This window comes from Pseudopipra pipra, chromosome 3 (genome assembly GCF_036250125.1).
Source record: "Pseudopipra pipra isolate bDixPip1 chromosome 3, bDixPip1.hap1, whole genome shotgun sequence".
In the NCBI taxonomy this organism is placed as follows: Eukaryota; Metazoa; Chordata; class Aves; order Passeriformes; family Pipridae; genus Pseudopipra; species Pseudopipra pipra.
This window is the reverse complement of record NC_087551.1, coordinates 27,866,400-27,889,551: the sequence shown is the minus strand read 5'-3', so window position 1 is coordinate 27,889,551 and position 23,152 is coordinate 27,866,400. Positions and strand designations below refer to the sequence as shown.

The window sequence follows — 23,152 nt, the reverse complement described above, 5'->3', positions numbered from 1 at the left end:
CTAGAGCAGGGTGGAGGATGCTGCAGGAAATGGAGGCAGAGGGAAGAATGAGGAAATTATGAATAGAAAAGTAGGGGTAGAAGAGATAATAAGAAAAAGAAAAAAAAGAAACAGCCAACCAGAAAAGAAACAGAAATGTCTGGCTCAGTTAACCTCTGAGAGGGTACTTAATTTCAATTATGAGAAGTCCACAGACCCAGGGCCATGCCTAAGATTAAGCTTGTGTTTTATTCAGGCCAACATAACATTCAATTTTCTACACAAGGATTTAAAGCACCAGAGGGAATCCGTTGGAAACTTGGTGAGATTAGGGCACCTGCCTCCCACAGGTTTCTTGACATATCTCGGATTTCAAGATATAGTATTAAAATATAAAAGAAATTACGTCAGAGCTCTTTTAGTATTATTTCATATTCAGTGAAGGAACCTGACAGAATCAAATTTCTACTCAGCTATTTAGCACTGGGCTAAGTGTCAAGAAGAAGCAATTCTTTTCCTAAGGCCAACTTGGTGACAATTCCTTGCAGCTCACCAGGCATTTTCTTGGAAATAAAATCTGTATCATGGTGAGGCTTTTTGTATAGCTAGAGTCACCACCATTCCCATGCACAGAAGAGAGGACTAAGCACTTAACATCCGCAGTTGATGTCACCTCTATGGCTCCATATGTCACCATAGCATCAGAACAGCCCCTTCTGGGTGCTAAGATATATACACCTCTGACTCGTGCCAGCGCTCAAGACTGTATAGTCTGCTGTGGCTGTTACATACCATGCTGTACCAAAAGGAGAATGAAATAAAATCTTAAACCTTGACTCACTGCCAGAAACCAGAAGAGGTATTGTTACATGAATGGGGCAGGATTTGCAGACGGAATACTGGCTCCTCCCTGTATTTTGAAATGAAACTAATCCCCAGAAATATCTCGTTCTGGAAAGTTAAAATTGAGCCTCTTTGTACCTTACAAGTCAACTTCCAGTTCTATTGGCCTTCTGAAGCTCAAGGGCATTGCATGATAAATCTGTAAGGTAACAGGTTTCCCATTTTGTACTTCACTATACACTGGACTTCCAGAGGGCACCAGGGTCACTGCCATGTTGTGTCTCATATTGCTGCTTGTGATTATCCCAGATGTAACTGTTGGAGAGCAAAATTAAAGCTTTAGCAGTCTTTCCTTTCAGATAAATTAAAGCAATCTTTAAGGACAAAAAAAAGGCCAAAAGCTATAACTAAACTGAATTGTGCCTGAGCCTATTTCATGATGCTGGGACCAGCAGGCACAACCTGGCCTTGAACTAGACACTGATGTCGCATATCCTTTTGGGAGTGGTGCCTTGTTAAAGCTGACTCTGGCCTGGCACTGGAAGTTTCCTTGGGAGAGTAGCAGTGTTGCTCCACCCAAAACTACCCCCAAAAATGGTCTAGGGGTGTCACAGTGCTGAGTCTTAGTATTCAACAACATACCCTGGCTTTGTTTAATTTACTAAGATAGACGTCATCATTGCAAGGTCTATCTGTTCCAAATTTCATTTTTATTGAGCTACACTAATTCCAATGGAACTTATTTTTCTTGATTTTTTTTTTTAGTATTTATTACTAATTAATTCTGGTAAATCTGGTAATATTTTCCTCTGTTCAAAAAGCAACTAAACAACCAACGAATCCTCCAGCTCTAGATTTATATGCATGAAAAAATACCTTTTTAAATTCCATTTATTACAAATGAATCTGTGCCTAAAACTGACCTCTGGATTTTCCCCAACCTTTCATGAAGTCTGGATTTAGTTTTGAATTTTCATGAAGTCTGGAATCCTTTCATCAATTTCTTTGAATCTGATTCTTGATCTGCTTGATATACAGAAGCAAGCCCCTAAACTAGTTAATCTTCTGTACACCAGTAAGATTCAATGGTAAAGCCAAATGCTGAAACAAGCATCTTTTTTGATTTAAGAATGTTTCACCAAGAAAAATGTAACTACATTTTAACCCATGACAGTTATCTGCTTCCTAGTGAAATAAAGTCTAGCATCATATGGAGGAATGGTAGTGGATGGGATACCAGGAAATGGGGGTGAAGAACGAGAGATAGGTAACTCCACAATACCCCCACTCAGTCCAGCTCTGGGACCTGAACCCACCTTGCATTGGGATGGAAAGGATAGGTCCTTCTTTGGTTGTTTTTTTCAGCAACTTGTCATGTCATCTGGCAGGTGGAGAATGCTGGCGGAGATTCAAAAACAGCCCTGAGGACAGAAATCCAGGCTTGGAGAATCCAGCATACGCAGGGCAGCATGGGCTGTAAGCAGCTCACTGTGAAGGATGAGAAACTCCTTAAATGCTAACAGCTTCTAAAAAGTTAATGGTTTAATAGGGCTGGAAGAGAAGAGTGTGCTGGAAATTTTCTCAGATGTGGTTATGTATATCCTGTTGGGAAATGGATGGGAGGGAGAAGAGACCCATCGCTTTCTTCTTAGGTGTTTATTGTAATCAACGTGGAACCAGATAACTTCACATGACAAAGATTTCAGTGGGTGGTGACAACCTCCTTCCATATAACAATAGAGAGAACAGGGCTTCAGAGTCACAGTGCTCTGTTTATTGCATTTCGGTAGTGCCGTTGTTGCAATAGTAACTACAAGCACCTGAAGAACCTCTAAGATCTACAAAAATATTTCCTTATTAAAAACATTACTTTGCTGGAAAGCTTTGCTAACATATGGTTAAGACTGCTCACTTGCTTCCATAAAGTCGATCTCAGCATAATTCAAACCTCTGAGAAAGCAGGAAATACAGAGGATAATAAAGCAATAGTCACTTCAACCTTTATAGCAATGCTCAATATACATTTAATGGAAATAATTCACCTTTTCAGTGAGTGACTTTCAGAGAACATAACATGTAACTATTGCACAAGCACACCTCTTTGGAAAAGTGGACTGTATTCAAAGTGACAGTTCCTTTTACATGCATGCTCTGACCCAATTTCCTAGAAACAACCATAATAATTAAATTTTATCTTTCCCCCTACTCACCAGATAACAATATTTAGTCATACATACATTATTAAGCCCACAGAATATTTCCCCTACTTAACGTTGCACAAGTGCCAGTGGCTAAAACAACTCTGTTTCCCAGTACTGATTCAAAGTACAGAACTCAGTCATGAAAAGAGGCATGCAGCTATCTCAGGGTATATATATATATGTATATATAGGTATGTTCTTTTGATGTCACTCACAGGAGTGATGAGCACTGTGGGCCTGAGGCCCCATCTGAAGGTATGGCCTCCCATCTTTCCTTCTATCATAGTTTACTAAGTCTTCCACCATTTGACACAGCAATAATCAGCTCAGCAAATACTGCCAGTTCCCTCTTTCCACTGCCAGCTCCCAGGAGGGAAAAATAAAGGTTGCCTGAACGTTGACCTAAACTCTCTATTTCCTGGCTTCAAAAAGTCAGAATTTTGCTGAAGCTGATATTTTATAAGAGCTCCCACTACTGCCAGAAAAACCAGCTCTGCATTAATTAAGGGGTTTTGTCAGTTAGTAAGAAGGAAAGATGCTTTAAAGACCTGAAATTCACTCTCTCCTTGATTATTAAAATATAATTGAGAGAGCATCTTTGCAATGTCTTGATCTGTGATTCACAAAAATTCTGAAGATACAGGAGTCCTGAAGTTTCTAGTAAAGACAAGATGCACTGGTAGATTGGGTTGGGTTTTTTCCTGTGTGTGAGGGGTTAGTTGGTTTTGAACATGTTCCTGCTGACTGGTTCTTTTATACCAGTGGTAGTGTTCAATTCACCACCATTTTGCTATTTTCTTTATTGCTCTCATGGGTTCTGTTTTTAATGACAGTCAGAAAATGCTGAGCTAAGGATAAGCTGGCTTCTTGAGCAGATATATACAAAGGAACCAACTTTTTAAAATGTATGTATAACTGCTTGAAGCTGCAAACACTGCACCAGTTTTCAACTGAGCTCAGCTCCTATCTCTTTGGGGAAAAAAGAGAAAAAGTTACCACAAAATACTCAGTGGATCTCACTGTCACATTTTATAGCTAAATTTTCAAAAGTACCTGAGTGGGCTCTTTGTGTGGTACATGAATACCTTTTAAAACTCGGATTCAAGCTGCATATGGATGAAAGATAGATTGAAGCTGAAGTTTTGACCTAGGACTACAGATAGTCTAATCCTTTAGTTCAAGTTCTGTGAAAACTCATCCATGAACTCATAGCTTAATTTTTCAGTTCTACAGCTCTATAATAGGATGTGGCATGACAGCAAGGTTGGCAGGATAATAGAGCTTGAAGGATCAGTGATGTCAGTGAAAACAGGAGATGCACACCTCTCACCCCCTCCATCTTCTGATGTAAACTACATACTACAGTTGTCTCTTAAAGGTGACTGCAACTTCTTGACCTTCTATTTCCATAACCTGAAAACTCTCCTTTCAGGATGGATAGGAAATTCTCTCGTGACAAAGGCAAAGAAAAAATGTTTTAAAGGTTAATTCAAGCATTTCAAAGGAATTTTTGAAAGAATAGCATGAAGAAATGTTTTCCATTGGAAAACTGGTATTGTCATACCAACTTAGGGACGATGAAACACCTGAGCAGTTCACATATTTGTGAATACATGAGTTCACTGCTACCAAACTCACTGCTCCTTCCACCCCTTAAACCATCATCAGAAAGTGGCAGTTGATGCTGGGCAACAACGAGAGCTCAAGAAGATAAAACTGATGTAGATTTTGGCTTATAGTCATAGATTTTGAAAAGAATTCAGCAGTGGCATGAGTCATGCCAGTTGCATCAGCTCTTTTGATGTCTGAATTTGGTCAGCAGATGAATTCAAACAAAGCAAATCTTGCTTTGGAAATAAATTTTACATAGCCTTTGCGCAGTTGAGCAGTGCAGGAGAGAAACAAAAGGTTTTCAAGCAAGGACAACTCCAATGCTCTTCCTGAGGAAGATTTCTGTGGCAACCAGTGATTAAGTGTGATTGAAGCCATGCAAAATATTTCTTCTCAGGTGAAAATGGGCTTGCTTTTGAATTCACAAATTCTTAAATGAAACTGGACTTCTCACTTCTCACATATTCCAGTTTGTGCCCCCTTCCTCTCCCAGAAATAAGTAATATGATCATCCATTCACTAGATTGACTGTCAAAATGCTGGGAGTAATGGTTTTAAATATTTTTAATTTCAAGCCTGGAGAGTCGTTCTAGATTTGTATGTTGGCTTCAGACAAACCCCAGTTCCCTTACTTGCCATCCTGCTTTGTGTTACCAAAACAAGACAGTAGAAAAGTCTGCTTAATATTTTGAGACTGGGAACTGCATTCTTTGTCCTCTAGCTGGAAACAATAAAGACCTTGCTGCTTCCTGTGTGTGGATGTCCAGTATCTTACTAATCACAAGAAACCCAGACAGACAGACACAGGGACATAAGCATTTGCAGAAACGACTGCACATAGTAAAGACATCAGATGAAAGTAATACAGTTTGCTTTACTCCAACACAGTAAAAATGCTGTATTTATGAATGACCTTAATTATGAATGACCTTATAGAGTACTCCAAAATCAGAGACAACATCAATCGAGTTAAACATCTGAAGTCCTTTCCTGGCAGTAGAACTGGATGCAGTATAGTTATGTGGAAATCAATTTTATGTGTTTTCATGCACTGGTGCTGCATTAACATACGGACTACAAAACACTGCTATCTCCATTAATTTACTTCTCTTGTAGCCACGGTGAATCAGTCCTGTTCGCTAGGTCATGCCTTTTTCAGATGGTAATCTGCAGTAACCAAAATACCTTCCATCTCATTTGCATCACCTACACAAACAGGGCTCACCTCTGACGGCTTCTAGGGTTCGGGCTTGACACCCCCATCCTTTCAAAAGGGAACGGAAACGACTTAAGTGCAATAATCAGAACCAGCAGAGGAGTGCTTATGCTAATGGCAGCTTTTACGCAAGTGCCCTGCCACCTGTGTGACTCACTGCAGGATGCCAGCCTTTGCTCTGCTAGGGTATGCCTAGGAACATTTTAATGGGAAGTGGCCTGGTTTTTAAAAAGCCATACTTGGAGGGGAAATTTTTGTTTAAAAAGATGCAACCATGTTACAGAATATCCATGTAAATGGAGAAAAACATTTCCAAATGTGATTCAGTCTGTATACGTGTGTTTTTCCTCTACATGCACAGCAAACTCTTTTTTCGCAAGAATGATATTTTTGTACCATATTGTTTTTATTAAGATCTGAGAGAGGTTTTGCCTCAAAATCTGTGCTCTGGAGTAATTTCCAAAGTCCTAACTTTGGTGTCATTGAAACTTTTGCCCTCCAGATTTTGAAGAAAATGTGGAAAGCTGAATTGTAAACTTTCAAACACTAGAGGAATTTTCATCAGGTCTGGTCATGGAAGTTTGAGGCTTGACACTCAGTTTCTGATTGTTGGATTTAGCAGTACTATTAGCCTCAAGACTAGAAGGCTTAAAAACATTGGCTTAATGCTCATATAAGGGTTTGAGCAGGATGTTTTCCTTTATTCTTCCTTCCCCACCCCTATGTTAGTACCAAATTACATACACTGCTTCAGATTTCCAACATTTCCCAATCTGGATTAATTTACATTTGGAGAGAGGGTGTGAATTAAACTGTTATAAAAGGCTTAGATGCAGTGCCAACTTGTTACTATGCTCTTTCAAGCATCAAATGCTTTTTCTATTAAGGAAGCTCTCAGAGAATTTCTTGCATCTGGAAATCTCTCTCATAGCACAGCTTATTTATCAAATGCAAAATATGACATATACAAACGAAGGCATTCATAGTAACACGTCTCATGGAGACCCTGCTGTAGTTGGAGGAGCTATTATACTATGGCCTACAATATGATGTTGCCTTCTTCAAGGAGATTTCAGTCTGAGAAAAACCTAGCTTCTGCAGGGATGGGGAATGCAAGGCAAGAGTTGGAAGCAACAAGGAGACAAGCAAAGGACAGAGTGCAAACTTACAGCTGACGCTCAGAACTCAGTCTTCAGCCTGAACTGCACTTAACAGTCCAAAGTGAGAGGTTGGGCTGATAGCACTTCTTAATTCATTAAATACTGTGGGGATGACTTCAGCTTCCATGCTACTTTTTACATGCTCCCTACTAGACAACTATACCTAGGAGTGAATATGAAGCCTGCACTTCTTTTCTTCTGGTCTTTTTTCTCAAATTTTCTCGTTACGTCAAGTATGTACAGACATACAATTCCATTTTCTCCCAAAGGATGTGATATAATTTCTGTCCCTGGTTGGTTGCAGACATCACATTCATAGCACATGTTTTAATTAAAACACTAAAGCACTGGATGAGGCCAATTCAAATTTGGGTATGTAAAGGATGGTCTCATTCTCACTGTTACTGATACAGAGCTGGGTTAGTCACTAAGGATTTTGCTAGCAAATTGAATTCAAGGTCCAGGTAACTTCTCCCTTGCCAGCATTCACAGAAATCTCTCCCATATATATTATCTTAATCAACTAGCCTCTGCCAATTTTTGTAGGCTCTGTAAAAATTATTTTTGGATCACAAATTTCCCAGTGATTGCAATTTCCATCCTGATGCATTACTGGCCAACACATCCTTAACATACTTTAGTATGTTCATCTTATGATCTTTAGTTTGCCTTAACATTCTGCTCACTGCCACCTGAGTAGGTGTCCTTCAAGCTAGCAAATATGGGAAGGAACTTACACCTGAGTATCTAGTTTCCCTCCAATGGGCCTGCAGAAGCAGAAGGGATTCAAAGCTCTAAGGAGAATAGTTGGTGAACTTTTTTCTCCTCTGTTCACCTTTACCAACAAACAGCTACAACAGTCTTAGATATTCTGCATTCCTCCTTTACCAGATTTTTTTAGAGGTATATGATGGGTATTGTAGGGTAGCTGCAGAGTACAGTTCATCTCCCACATCACCAGTACCAGTGTCAGACAGCCCAAATGCTGCCAGCAAAAGTCTTAGTTCTTCTTCCCACCAGTTCAATAGCTTGCTTCCTTTTCTCTCTAGTTCTCTGCTCAGTGGGGAGAGAGTACTGCATCAACTTATAACTCATCAAATGTGACTAATAGTTTTATGGTGCTTAACATATGAGATAAATGCAAACTGATGTGAACTGAAAAGTGAAGAAATTGCCAGGCACCGTGTTTTAAATTATCAGAAAACAATTGCTTTAACATGGTGCTTAATACTGTTGTGACTCATAGCCATCAGTTGTAGCAGCAAAAATGGATAAATATACTTTAAAAAGATTGGAAAGATTTGTGGAGGATGATTCCACCCTTGGCTATTAAATATGACGATCCAAATGCAACTTCTGACTCAGGAAACTGTTCAACTTTGCCAAGAAATGCCACAATGTTCTAGAAGAAAAAACACTCTTCCGAGAGAAACATCCCCTAAGCATCAACTGTGGTCTCTGTTGATGATGAGATGTTGTATGACATGAACGTTCTTATATTTTTCCTAAAAAGTCTGCATATCACTAATAGAGTGTATCCTGTATCCTACAGGAACTAATCTACAAGGACTTTTACAGTTACAATGAATTTTCTACTTGCAACCAATATTGCTGGATATTGCTGGATCCTATGCATTTAAATATACCTGTGGTTCTAATAGTTCAGGGTTTACCCAGTACACAGTCTGTATGCATTCTTCTCTGCCACAGCTCACCAGATAAAAATGGAAACTTGTAAACAATGGGAATGTGTCCACACTGTGCTGGCAATGCTTCTGAGTCTGCAATACAGAAGGCAAGCTGCAGAGAGAGAGAAAACACTGGTGTGCTGCTGCACCTCCTGATGTAACTCGCAACGGATCTGGCTCTCCTTGTAGCTATCATGAAACAGTCACTGAAAAAAAACCCCCAAACTACTTTATCCAGTGATTTCATAGCCTATGCAGCCACACTGCAGCTGAGGTGAGAATCATGCAGATAGTTTGGAAAAAAGTCTCAAACCCAAGCTCCTCCAGGCAGGAGAGAGCATTCACTTCTGCTCAGCCTAGCAGGCTCAGAGCTTTCCTGAAACACAGAGGTTAAATTTGCCACTCCAAACAATCCCACCCAAAAGACTGCCCTGAAGATTTTTACAGGGAAAGGATTTAATTAGAATGTGATTTTCATGGTACAATGCAATATTTGGTACAACAGGAACACCAAAATATACGCTTTGTAATTCATGGTGCAGGTTTACTTAGGGAACTTTTAAGATGATCCCTAAGTAGAGAAAGGGCAAAGGCACCAGAGAGGAGGAGAGGCTTTGCTGAGCAGGTTTGAATGTCATAAATGCACAGTTATGGCTTAGTAATTGTATCACAGTTGACAGATGCTGCAGCAGTCACCTGACTAGAACATGACCTCATATTTCGGCTCTCTCCCCTCCTCCCCCAGTGATGAGGGCAGCGCTGGCACTTAAATAAGCAGAAGGCATTTCCAGAAGGCTAGTTTGTAAGTTACTTAAAGGAGAAGCCTGAATTTTGGCACAGAGATATACTTTGTACAGACTATTAAGCATCTGCTCAACAGTGGCAGTGAAGCAGAACTCTTTATCTCCCCTTGGGAAGTGCACTACAGTTGCTATTAGGGTAAAAATATTGAATTCCAAATCACATGAGCTTAGATCATCCCTTCACAAGCAAAAACCTGCAGGAGGGACGGTAGAGGGAAGAAATGCCTCCATGATCAATCACAGGATTACCCTGAAGACAGTGTAGCTGCTGCAAGCTCGGATGTCCTCCAGGGATCTGTGAGAGATGATGTAGCCATAAGGAGGTTTTCTCTGCTCCACCACTGCCCCACCACTGTCCTAGAAACCACTCTGGATGGATGCTCTGGCAGGATGATTTTTCAGGAAAATGGAACAGCCAGGAAGAATATATAATTTTATAGAGATTTTCCGGGGGTACTAAGTGTCCTCCTAAGCCCATCCACTCCTTTTTGTGTTGATTTTGGATCATGCAATTCCCAGAAGGGTCCTGGGAAGAAGATATGGTATGATGCTCTCTAAACAGCTGAACACCACTTCAGCATGAAGGGGAATCCCATCTTGGAAATTTCCAAAGGTGTAGCTGGCCCCATGGGGATAATTTTCTATCATAACAGTGTTACCAAAGCTGAGGCTGGCTGAGAGGCAAAAGACCTAAATTAAAATCCCAGCTATGGCACTGACCCCCATCACAGGTTACACCAATGGCGCCAGTGTTCTAAAAGTGCAGAGATTTTTGTATATTTTAGAGTTTTCTCACTAATGCATCTGCAATTTGCAGCTACTCGTGGACTACAGAGCTGCAACTTTTCAGTACAGCTTCACTGCTGTTTAAAAGATAAAAAGTAAGAATTTTCTGTGCTACTACTTGTCTCTAAACCTTCTTGTCTTTAGTCTGATGTTTATCTTCTCTTTGGATTGAAACGTGGCACAGTTATTGTCATCTACTAGTTGCAGCGGTAATGCTTTGGAGGTGTAAGATCCAAGTTAGCCTTGTTAATGTTGACAGCACATCAGAACTGGCTGGGATATCTCTGCTTTTGATACATAGGGTTTCAATCACATTTGGGTTTCAGCTCCATGACAGCTTTTGTTTGAATAGTTTTGGCTACATGCAGCAGTGATTATTTTGATTATCCCAGCTGAAGCATGAGCACTCCCAGCAGCTCAGTGACCTGCTGCTTGTGCCCTGCTTTGTTGCTGACCTGTAACAGGACTTGGATAACACCTTCATAAGATTCTTTATTTTCTTTAACGAAAGAAAACTAAAACTGAAAATTGAGTGACAAGAGGAGCTCTGTGTGTGTATGTGTTCCACGTGTGTTAGCTATTATTGCTTGACCATAAGCAAGGGTCTTCTAGTCCTTCGGAGCGTGCTTGGGTTGCTGAGCCCGCGTCCCAGCAAGCGCAGTGACTCTCCCCCCATGGCACTTGAGACCAGCTCCAGGCGCTGGCCCAGCCCCGCCAAAGGCACAGGCTGTCACACCCGAGGCTCTGGATTGCATTCAACCAGCAGCTTTCCCGCAGGAAAAGGAGCTCGCCCCGCGGTGCCGCAGGAGTGTCAGCCCAGCTCCCGCTCCCGCAGCTCCCTCCCCGTGCGGTGGCCATGTTCCTTGCCCCCCACAGCGCCATCTTGTGGCTCCTGAGGGCTGGTGGCAGGAGCCGGACGGGACAGACGAGGCACCGCCAGCCCTGGAGCGGGGCCGGCTGAGGACGCCGGTGTCTTTCTTGTCAGGGAGAGAAATAAAAGCATTTCAAAGTGTTTGTAGGGCCGCCTGCTTCTCCGCACAGTGAGCGAGCAGCAGCAGCTTCCCTAGCCCCGCTGTGATACTTCCCGGTGCTGGGTGGAAATGGGGATTTTCGAGTGTCTCAATGAGCCTCAGCTCCTTCCCAAGAGTATCAGAAGGTTTCCACCTTCCCCGTGGAAACCACATCGGCAGCAAAGGACTGCTGCTCATACTAATAACGCACCAGTTGCCGAACATGTAAAAAAGCAGGGTGATAAATACACACTACTAGTGTTCAGGCTGGGCCTGCACCCAACTCCTTACACATGAAAAACAGAGCTCCCAGCGTTTCACCAAGATTTAAAATCCTCAGGCATCTTATTTGACCTAGGCTGGTCTGTGAGAATGTTTTCTGATAAAATGGTGAATTGTAAGCGATTATGTGGGAAAAATAATCTGGTGACTAGCTCCATCATTCCTCAAATGCTGGTGGCGGCCAGTGGTGTCACCCAGAGGCTGGTGGAGAAAGGTGATTTACCCCTGTTTTCAATGGGCTTTCCCCTGTGCCAGGCTACACCAACACACAGCAGGCACAGAGAGGCTTGGGAAACATGGGAGAGAAAGCTCCTGTGCCTTCTGAGGGCTTACATAGCCTTTGGAGCTGGATTTGAATTGAATGAGACTGCCCTAGAGTAGGGTAGATAGCAAAGTGGGATCAGTCACGGTTTCAGGTATTGACCCGTTTGTCACAGCATCATCCTTTGGGGAGTCTCACTTTATCCACCTTCTTGCTAAAGCTTTCCAAAAAGAGTTATTTAAGCCTTTTTGCAGTCTGCCGTCCTATGTCATTGAATGAAAAGTTTTCAGAGACAGTGTGTATTCACTCTGTTACAAACTGATCAAAACATATCGGTTGCTACAGGTTTATGCTGTACACTTAGGTGCCAGTAAACATTTGAAAATCTAGCTTTTATTGTTTAGCTCTTTTTTTTCCCTTAATTTTCTTAGCACTGGTAAATTAAATTGTTATCAAATTATTGTCGTCATTTAGTAAAATACTGATAGGGTGAAAGCAACAAACAATCTATCACATACTCTGTGGCATTCACTTGACATTTTTAACTACCACCAAAAGTAGTTAAAAATCACTTTTAGGAGGTAAAGCAGTACAAGGTCTCTGTGTGAACCCCACCTAAGCCATGAACATTCACGAGTGAAGAAAGCTTATTTTCATGAGTTTACAGTAAGCTTATGTGGCTTGAACGTAGACCATACATTGTTTATATCACTTACACAACAGGCCCTTCCTAGCCAGTGTATGTAAGAAACTTAATCTATTGGTGAATGGCCTCAGGATATGCCCCCTTATAAATGTTACATGTCACTGTAACCGAAATTTTATTCTGGGAGTAGATTAGATGATAGTATCATTGACAATTTGTCTAGGGCTTTGCAATTTTCTCTTTTGACTTGAACTAGGACTTAAATTAAGCCTCTAAACTCTGCTTTTCTGCTCACAATCTGCTTAATCAAAGAAGGAGATCCTTCTGAACGTTTCAATGCCCAAGTTGCTGGTAGGAGTCCCTGATAGATTTCTCTTTTAAATTTAGCATAGCCCAGAATAGTAACTCTTACGTAACATATACACAGCAAATATGGGACTTGCTATAATTTCAGTGAGAGACTGCAGATTTCCTGCAGAGTAACTGAGACAGACAGCATTAGAATCATGCCTCATATAAAAAGCTTGAGTAAATAAGCTTATTCTTACAAAGCAAGGGATAATATTTCTTGTAGGTATCAGAATATAGTTGACAACCAAATGGACTATGACAGATCCTAGTTCCTCTCATGTGTCTGTGCGTGGCATTGTGGCCTCTGATTACCTCAACATACAGATGCGTCACACTCTCTGTTCCTGAGGATAAAGAGAGACAGCAAGGCAAGAATTTGCACTCCATTGTTTACAGGCCATTTGAGCTACTCGGGAAGGGGAGTTCTTAGACAAATACAATCTCTGCTTATTCGCAGCTAGCTAGCTAGCTGTGGAGCATACACTCCTCCCCGCAGCCCATGTTGCAGATGGGAGATCTTGAAGGAGCAAAGAACATGAACTAGACCTTTCTGACATAGTATGTTTGCCAGGCGATCTAGCAGAAGACATTAAATAGACCTTCAATCAATTTTCACCTCCTCCTGCCTTTTGTTTTCCATAACCTAACACCTTCCCTGACAGTGAACTGCAGAGCAGTTGCAGAGCTGGCACGCTGTATGTGTGTCACAGCTGGAGCTTGATCCCTGCCATGTTCCAGGGGCGAATCTGTGAAATACTGCATCTTCTGAGTGCTCTCTCTCTCTTGCAGGCTGACAGCCTTTGCGGACTGTAGCTTACTGAGCTGGATAGGAATCAACTGCTCGAGTAGGAAGGACACCAGGGTACTGCAGTGTATGGAGTTACTCCAGTGCTGTTGTACTGGAGGATGTAGCAAGGACCTTCACTGTGCTTAGTAAGATATTTGTAGTCATGCGGACTCTTGGACAGGATTTCATTTCACTGAGATCCACTGATACAATGTCCTAGAACTTCTGGCACCATGCATACAGAGTACAGGCTGGACAGTATCTGTCCTTTGTCACTTGATGAGATTATTTACACAGAGGAATTTGCTTAGCTAAGAAACTTGGATGGAAGCAGACACATGTCAAATAACCAATTTCCCACCATACTCAGAGGCCTGTGGGGATCAATCATACTGACCTATAGTCCCTGCCATTTCCTGAATTGCTTTCAAAATGGGAAACCTAACAGGAAGGACATTAAGTCATTATTAGATTAGCCTTGATTTTGCAGTTGCCTTGAGAACTTTTGATCTGATGATAAGTATCCCCTCTGCTGATTTGGTAAGGTGATGATGTAGACAAGGCAGTGAGGTCTCAAAACCAGTTCATTACACAGAGAAATTGTATCAGTTTCATTAAAAAGATGATGTTGAGCCAGTTTAACTCTGTGCCTCTTTAAGCCTTGCTTATCCTGGTGAAGTTTCTGCCAAACTAGTACAGAGTATGCACATACACACACAGCTGCATTGGTTGAACTGAAGAATTGTGATGCCTGTTATGAGTATCTGAAAGGCTTACTACAGTTCAGACTGTAGCTGCATGTTTTTAACAGTGAAGGATAGTTGAGTACTGGATGTACTGAATTCCCAGTTGTTCATAGTCTCTGTGACAAGAAAGGATGTCTTCCTAGAAGACTGACTACTTTCCAGAGGAGAGTCATGGGCTTTAAATGGGAATTCTTGGGTTATTTTCTTTGGTCAGTCCTTTGGAAGAAGTCAGACTAGAGGATCATAATTGATAAAGCTGAATTTAAACTCTTTGAATCTGAGATTTTGTTTCCCTTATAACAACAGGGGAGTGGTGCTATTGACTTTACTGGGATTTTAATCTGCATGTGTCCATGGAAGACTGCTATTCATCTGCTGGTGGGCAGGCTCCAGCAGAAACTCCATCATGCCAGCCTTTGGCAGCCTGGGTCTTATTTTGGAAAACTGTAGAAAGCCAATGATTCAGGATATAAATCAGCAATAAACAGTATAATCCCAATGTAGAGGTTTAATTTAAAATAAAGAGAACTTGATCAAAAGGGTTAGATTAGAAGCAGAACTCATAAATAGTCATGTGGAAGACATTTAAATAATACAAATGCTTTTTATGAGGCACAGTACAGAATTCAATAAATATTTAAATAAAATACTCATGTTGAGAGTTTTGCCAGAAAACCCTTTAAGAATTCTTAGTTTAATCAGGTTCTTGCTGGTGCTATAAATCTGCCCTTAAATACAGTTTCAGGTCTCTCACGTCTTTACAGGGGCCAGATAAACATCTTGGGGTACTCTTGCTGCATTAAGGTCACCTTTACACAGAGAGACATCACAATGCTCTACTTAGCAGCATCAGAACAAATGATGCATAAATCTTGAGCTCTTCAGGAGTTATTTTCACCCTCTCTGTATGAGAAGAAAAGCAAGTAGTTCCTTTAATCCTGTGTGGCTTCTGTATTAAAATAAGCCCTGATACTAATCCCTGGCTATCTGGATTTAAACTGACATATATCCTACAGCTTCAAATATCAGAACATTTGAGTTACCAATGTGACCTTAAACCCAGAGCATTTATGCGCTTAATCACACCAAAGGACAGAAAAGTCATTATCCTTGCAGTGTTTCCCTAATACTGCAGTGGGTTCCTTCAAAAACCCAGGCAGTTTTCCTCACATTATTTCCTTTTGATGCAGTGTTTGCATTGTTCCCCACTGTGACTCGAAAAACATGACGAGCGAGGTAAATGTCACAGAGCGACACGTCAAGGCTGTGTTGCATCTTGCGTAAATTCAACTACATAACTTACAAACTGGAGTTTGCACTGAATTTTCAGAAAAGGCAGGTGGCAGATTTTCTCTCTGACAGAAACATTCCTAGGCCCTGATCCTAATACAGTCATCAAGCTTGACCGAAAAGAAATATTAGTAAATGATAAGGCATCCATTGTTCTGTTTCTTATTAATATATATGTGATGGTAATTTATCAGGACAATGCTCCTGTACTGATAACTTCAGCAATGTCACTTCCTTGATGTACTGTGCACATTATGTCACATAAATAAGCCACCAACTTCTATCTCCTTGTGACCCTGAAAGTGCAGAGGTACTGCTTAAGATGCTGCTGCTCTGTTTGAGTGTAAATGACCAAACTAAGCTTTGCCTTCTATGCTGTTCTGGGTACAGGGTGAATGCTGAACAGAACCAGAGCCACTACGCTGGGACTTGGAAGTTGTTTGTGACTGTCAAGGCTGAAAACTGGTGCTGGCAAAGGCATTCTTGACATGAAGTTCATGCTTTATAGGCCTCACGGGTGAACTTCACTGGAGTCAACCAGTGAGAAAGAGGACAGAGCTGAAGCTAATGAAGGGATGACACCACAGGTCAAGGACTGGGGTTCACAAAGAAATGACCTGATACCAAGATTATATGACTGCTCATTGTCAAGGATCAGGAGTTCCTCAGCCAGGCAGTACTCAAAGTATTTAGCTCCTTCTGGGTGTCTCAGTAGTCTTCAGCCCTACATTGTTTAGTCACTGGAAAAGAAATATTAACTGTGTGGGAGATTGTGTCCTACTTATTCCCTACTCCATGCTTTTTCACAAGAGGAAGGAGATGATCCTGGAATTTCAAAAGCTGTTGCAATTATTCGTAGATTGAGGTGTAGATACTTTCTTGAAAAGAAAGATGCACGATTTTTCCAAAGGCTCTTTTGGCAACTTTCATTTGTTCTGCTTGAAATTCAAGGATTTTTGCTTTTTGATTCAAAACAAAGCATGTTTAGAGAAAATTACAATCTTGTGAGAGAGGAGAGGGTTAGTGGCTGACAGTGATTGAGAGCCTCAAAGTAACCAAAATTCTTTCCTTGCTAAAACTGTAGCATTTGTAACATTTGAAAAGCTATATGCTAGAAAAAAAAATACATGAAAATCAAAGACAGTCTATTACTGTGTCAATTCCAAGAGTGGCTTTATTTCTTGGGATATAGTAGCTGATTATATATCCAGTGAATACCTATATCTACAGTGGAAAGTGACTGATCTCTAAGACTATACTTCTGGTCCTCAGGAATTTCTGGTTCAATACTCATGTGAGATTTACTTCTGCTTGTTATTAACCGATCATTTGATCCAGTTACCTGACAAAAAAAAAAATCAACACCAGATATTCCATGTTTAAATAGTCTCTGCAGCACAGAATTTTTATGATGGTCACAGAGAAGTGTGAAAGCAAATGGAGCACTCACTCTTTCAAGTTTCGTTATCTTAATTTTTCTCTCCAAGCATATATGTCTTGGCCGCAGTATTGACCATTTAGCTCTTTAGAACCTGCTGAAATTGTCCCAACCATCCAGTCTTCTGATCCAGCATTGTCACTGTTAAGACCCTTCTGATTGAACAGTTATTACTAAGAAAAAACCCAAGCCCATGTTTCTCAGTTTAACACAGAACTAGAGAGAAAACAGTGGCTTTAACCATGATGTGTGCCTTTGGTAGCAACAGTCTGTTTGGCAACATTTATGGGATTTCTCCAGTTCCATCTTTGTCAAAAAAGCCACAGTCCAGTGAGCAATTCTGTGATAGCTGAGATGTCCCTTACACTAAAGTTTGAAGAAGATTGAGGTAAAGAGTATAAGTTTTAGAAGTTATGTGCAGTTGGTGGATATACCTAGAGAAGGGAAACTGAATATTTTTGGTCAGCCATGACTCAAGATTTATGGAACCACCTTATTTGATATGGACGTGATCTCCTCTCTGTTTTGATCATGAGGCTCTGCAGGGCTGCAGAGGTAGTAAGACAAAAGAAGGGAGACAAACAAAAACTGAGCCATAAAGAAAATCTATTAAAATGAAAGAAAATAATAGACTTTGACAAACTCTCATTCAAAGACAGCATTTCAGACTTAGTGCCTCCCTGAGGCAGTTACAACTTTTACAGTGAGAAGTGTTATTGTTCTAACACATTCCACAAAATAGTTTAAAAATGGGCAGCTGCCGTTAAAACCACTGCACAATATTTGTTTCTTCTTCTTCTCTCTTATGCAGAGTGCTTCTAAAAGAACAGTGTATGCCCAAAACTGTATTCAGGACTGCACCCACAAAATTTTTAATGCTACAAAATCAGTGGTTTCCCTACCTTTGCTAAGCCTGAGAATTCAAAAATCATGACTGAGAATTCAAAATCATGATTGGCTTAAAACTCCTGAATTTTCTCTTTAAGCAAGTAAGTGCCTTAGAGCTTTTAAAATAGTAATCTGGTTTCTGGGCTTCTTGTTCTGAAGTTTTCATAACTATGAGAGCTGGAAACTTGAAAAGAAAGTGTTTATTGTGTAATGTGTGATTGCCTGACTGGTGGCTGTGATTTACAGTAAAATCTTTAAGAGCCAGCAGTACTGGTTTTGATTTGTATACCCAGTTTTCACAGTGAAAAAAAAGAAATTGAAGAAATTGGGCTTCTACAGCCTAATGCTGAAGAGAGACCTAAAGGATTTTACACTCGGTTTACGCATTTCAGGCAAGAGAGGAATGATTGCAGTCAGGGGAAGAAAATTATCTGGTTACCTTTGGAGTCATGCTCTGGAGTCCTGCAGGGGCCGCAACAACTCTTAGTGTGAGCCAGAGCCTCCCCAGAGCCGGCGTCATTTGTGTTGTGCCTCTTAGGTCCTGTGAAGCAGAGACCATCCAGGGCTTAGCGACTACCAGGTGGGATCCTGATCTTCCCTGTGTGCTGGAACTGGGAGAAGAGCTAATGTGTCGTTCCTAAACTAGTTTTTCATAGCCCAGAAGGGCCCTTGGAGCAGAGGGTACTCTCAGCAGATTACTTATCACTGTGTGATAATGCCAGAACAAATTTCAAGGAAGGAAATGCCTAAGTAAAATCTGCAGTGTTCTTAGATGAGCTGGCTGAAATATGCCAATTATTTTGCATTTGCTTTTTTTTATATATTTTCCAATACAGGTTTCTTTTTGAAATGGAAGTAGAAATAGTAAATTTCCTGAAAGCCAGAAAGTAATGATAAAAGTGAAAAAACATTTTATTAAAAAACACTTTGTTTTAAATTTTACATACAAGAGCTCAGATTTTTTAGCCCATATACACATTTCACACACACACACAAGGAGGCAAGAAGTCTATTGTTAAAGTGACTTTACCTTTTGTTCAAAAAATATAGTGAATCCAAAACATACTGTTACCTAACTGTATTTTGAGACAAATGAGCTTTGAATCAGGTCCTGTTTTAGAAATGAACAGATGTGGACACTGCATTTAAATGATTTGATGAGGGTTTATAGAAGGAGCCCACGTACTTTAAAGAGTAAAGCCTCAGAGCCCTGCCTGTTAGCTTTCTTACACTGAAGTCTTCACCATTGGCTGCTGCTGTGAGGCAACTGTAGAAAAATATACCACCTCTGGTCTCCACACAAGGTTTGGGTTTGCTGTTCTAAAGCAACAGGAGGTCCTGAGTCATTTTGGTCTGGTTCATGAGCAGTGATGTAGGGCAGCAGCATCTAAGGCACAGATTAGTCCCTAAACCTTTGAAGTTGCCTGGAAGAGTGTTTCTCCTGGGAAGGTTATGTCTTGCCATCCAGGTAGGGGTGCCATTAACAGTGGCAACTGATAAAAGAGCCTCAGAAAAATAATTACTTTAACGGTGATGGCTAATTTTAGCTTTTCTGATCTTTATCCCTATACATGTTCTCAGCCTTATACATACACTCTCTGATAGGAGAGCATGCCACTGAATAATGCCACTAAGCCTTCCTGAAGCACAAAAAATGAGCTCCCTGAAAGCATCAGAGGTCTGCTTAGGCAAAGCTGATTTGAGTTTGTGATTTTGGATCAAAGGCCCCGAAGGGGTGTCTGAGCACTAATAATGGTGCAATACCACTGTTAGGCTGATGATTTTGAAACTTTGGCTTAGATAACTTGTCTGGAGACAAGTAAAGGAGCTAGTGAGCAAAATCCAAGCTCAGGTATTGTAGTTGTTGAGGCCTGCCTACTACCCACCTTAACAAATCTGACATCCATCAGTTATGACAGAGGGCAAATGGAAAGGTTGCAATGATGTATGTCAGTTCTCTTTTTAAACCTCATTTTAAGGTCAGAAGAAGATGATAGTGTAATAACCAACCCCATTTTATGGAGGATTAAAAAGGCCATAGATTCTAGACTGTTCAAATCAATCTGTTATTCATTGTCCTGTTAATAACTTTTCAAACGCAGACTGAGAAGTATGTGTTAAGTCATAATTATGCTTGCTGGCATAACTTTGTAACTCTAATAAGTAAAAGCCATATTTGTTGATGTCTGTACATATGGGGGATATACATATACATATATATATATATATTCATACATACACACATATATATATATAAATTTATCCCCTTTTATCCAAAAAAATGACTTTGTAACTCTAATGAGTAAAAGTCATATTTGTAGATATCTACACATATGGGGTGTATACACATACATAATCGCTTTTTATCCGGAGATCAGGCTTTTTGTTTTCCTCTTAATATATACAACTTCAATGCCATGCTAATAAAAATCTGTTTTTCCACTTGGTAGGCACTGCCCTCAGCACTCACTCCAATGTTTACAACGAAAAACCCGCACGGATGATCCATGTTTGAGTAAGAGAGTCTCTGTCATTAATTTAAGTCACAATGATCCACACAGCACCTCTCAATTTTGTTTTGCAGTCAACAAGTCTCTCTATTTGCTCAGCAAACTGCATTCTGCTTAATTAAAACCACACTGGCTCAATGACTCAATTTGCATTCATTCTTATTATCTGATTGGATAGCTACAGTACTCAGCATCACCCATGGGAATTGCTTAAGAGTTGTCTAAATCAGTGGCTGTAAATGAAAGTAATGATGTAATATTACTTTTTAAACTATTTAAATATAAATCATTCAACTCAAACAAAACTACAAAAATTAAATTCTGTGCATCACTTAAGACCATAAAGCCATGTAGTCTAAATTTTCAGAAATACTCAGTGTAGGAAATTTTGCAAGACTATTTTGTATTAACAGTGTAGCAAATCTCAATGCTGAACCCTATAGGTGAGGAAGGTAATTTTGTTGTAAAATCAAAACCTGAAACAAAAGAGATGTCATTCATTCACATATGTGCTCTCTCAACCATGTAAAAGCACTAGGATGTGTGCATCCAAGCAACCTGCTGAGCAGTCAGGCACTGGGGGTGTGCATGCAAGTGTTCAAGCAGTCTGTCCAGCACACTAGCACCAAGCCATGAGTATTCAGGCAGTCTGGCTAGGACTCCTTGCAGTGATGCAGGGGACAGGGGCATCAGCTATTGAGTCCTCCTCACATCTATGTCCATTACCAGTTGGCAACCATGTGCTGGTTTTGCGTATGCCTTTTTATATTTTGGAGCTGATGGATATCCACCTGTCCATTCTGTCCCACCTCTCTGAGTAAACCAGGATTTACTGTCCTTTGTCTCTCAGCATGGATGTTCTGAGAAGTTGCACAGGTAGTGTGCCAGGGCCCTGATGACTTGCTAATTTAGGTGCCATCAAAACAGGGCATTCCTGCCTTCTATCCTTTCTGACCTTCTGTCCCTTCCAGAACTTCCACACTCAGACAGTTCACATTCATACCACTCTTAGCATTTCTGTTACAGTTCTCCACACAGTACTACAACTGTAAAGAAATCATTTTTCCAGGCCATTAAAATTTCAGAAGACTGAAGGTATTTCTCCATTTCATATGACAGGATCCCATGAACTTTCCAGAAAGCAAGTTTTAGGTCTAGAAACTGGGTCAGAGGGAAAACAGACCATTAAAGATGATGCAGGAGCAGATGAACCAAGTTCCCTGTTGCAGTCTTAATTGAACTGGACAAGGATGTTCCAGATGGATCTGGTAAGTCTAAGCATGGTAGCTAAAGTACTGACCTGGCTTACAAGAGAGCTTTGTTCAAGATTACCTCCTGAGTCCAGAAGGCCAGAGTCTCATGAGTCTTAGACATCCTAGAAGGCCACTCTTGTCAACTAGCTGTAAGGCCAGACTCTTGCTGCCTTTTTCAATGCCTTATTTTCTTTTTTTTCACAACAGAAGTTGCCCCAGAAGGAGAAGCTCCCATCCTAGAATCACCTATTGCCTATGGATTAGGACACTCACCTAAAAGGTAGAAGACACAACTTGTCCCTTCTCTAAATCAGGCTGTTTTCTTATCTCTCAGATGAGGTCCCTGTTATTACCAGACTACAGGCTTTCTGCTCATTTGTGAAGTGGCATTACTTGGCTTTGTAGGAAAAATCCTTCCTTTAAATTTAAAAACAGAAAAAATATACCTGTAGGACAAGGAAAGTGTGGCAAGAAGTTCTTTATTGCAGCATGCTGGGTGCACTGCAAGTCACGTGGACCTAAAGGCACACCAACCATTTGCAAATCGCGCCTTTTATATTCTCTCGTTACAGCATCATCATGGCTGGGCTTCGCGAACAAAGATTTGGGAAGGGCTCTACCCACAACTGTTACAAGCGCACTGGTGGCTGAAAAGGCCAATACGAGACAGGCACGTCTAGCTGCAAAAGGTTCAGCTGAAAGACTCCTTAGGTGGTACATTCTGCAGGGCACGATTCTTTCTGCGTTGTCTTTTCTCCTTGAGAGTGACCCTGTGTGCTTTCTCAAAGGCATCAGCAGCGTTATAGATGGTGTGTCTCCAGACCTCCTGATTGGAGGCCAGAGTAGACCAGTTATGATGATCAATATGGCCAAGGCTGAGGTGTTGTTTCAGGGAGTCCTTGTATCTTCTCTTCGGGGCTCCTCTCATGTGGCAGCCAGTGGCAAGTTCACCATAGTGTAGGATCTTAGGGAGGCGGTGGTCCTTCATTCTTGAGACGTGTCCTGCCCAGCGCATCTGTGTTCTCATCAGCATGGCCTCAATACTTGTGACTGCTGCTTTTCTAGAACAGATGTGTTGGTCACAAAATCTGACCAGTGGATGTTTAGGATTGTACGAAGGCAGCACTGATGGAAGCATTCTAGGAGGCGCAGGTGGTGGCGGTAGATGACCCATGATTCAGATCTGTATAAGAGAGTAGACAGCACTATGGCTCTGTAAACACTGATCTTTGTGCTTTTCTTCAAGTGTTTATTTTGCCAGACTCTTTTATGAAGCTTTCTGAAGGCACTATATGCCTTTGCTAACCTGTTGTCTATCTCTCCGTCAATCTTACCATCCGAGGAGATGAGGCTACCTAAGTAATTAAACTACTGGACTGATTTGAGCTCTGATTGGCCAATG

General features: G+C 40.9%; 1 long non-coding RNA gene across 1 annotated transcript; it reads right to left on the bottom strand.

Annotated features, from left to right (window-relative positions):
* Positions 1–209: 209 nt before the first annotated feature.
* Positions 210–22,749, bottom strand: LOC135411172 (uncharacterized). Its single transcript, XR_010429027.1, has 4 exons — positions 21,798–22,749; positions 4,384–4,472; positions 2,139–2,243; positions 210–1,137 (listed from the first exon to the last, which is right to left on the bottom strand). It is a non-coding gene; the product is annotated as an uncharacterized LOC135411172 (long non-coding RNA).
* Between the last annotated feature and the right edge of the window lie 403 nt (positions 22,750–23,152).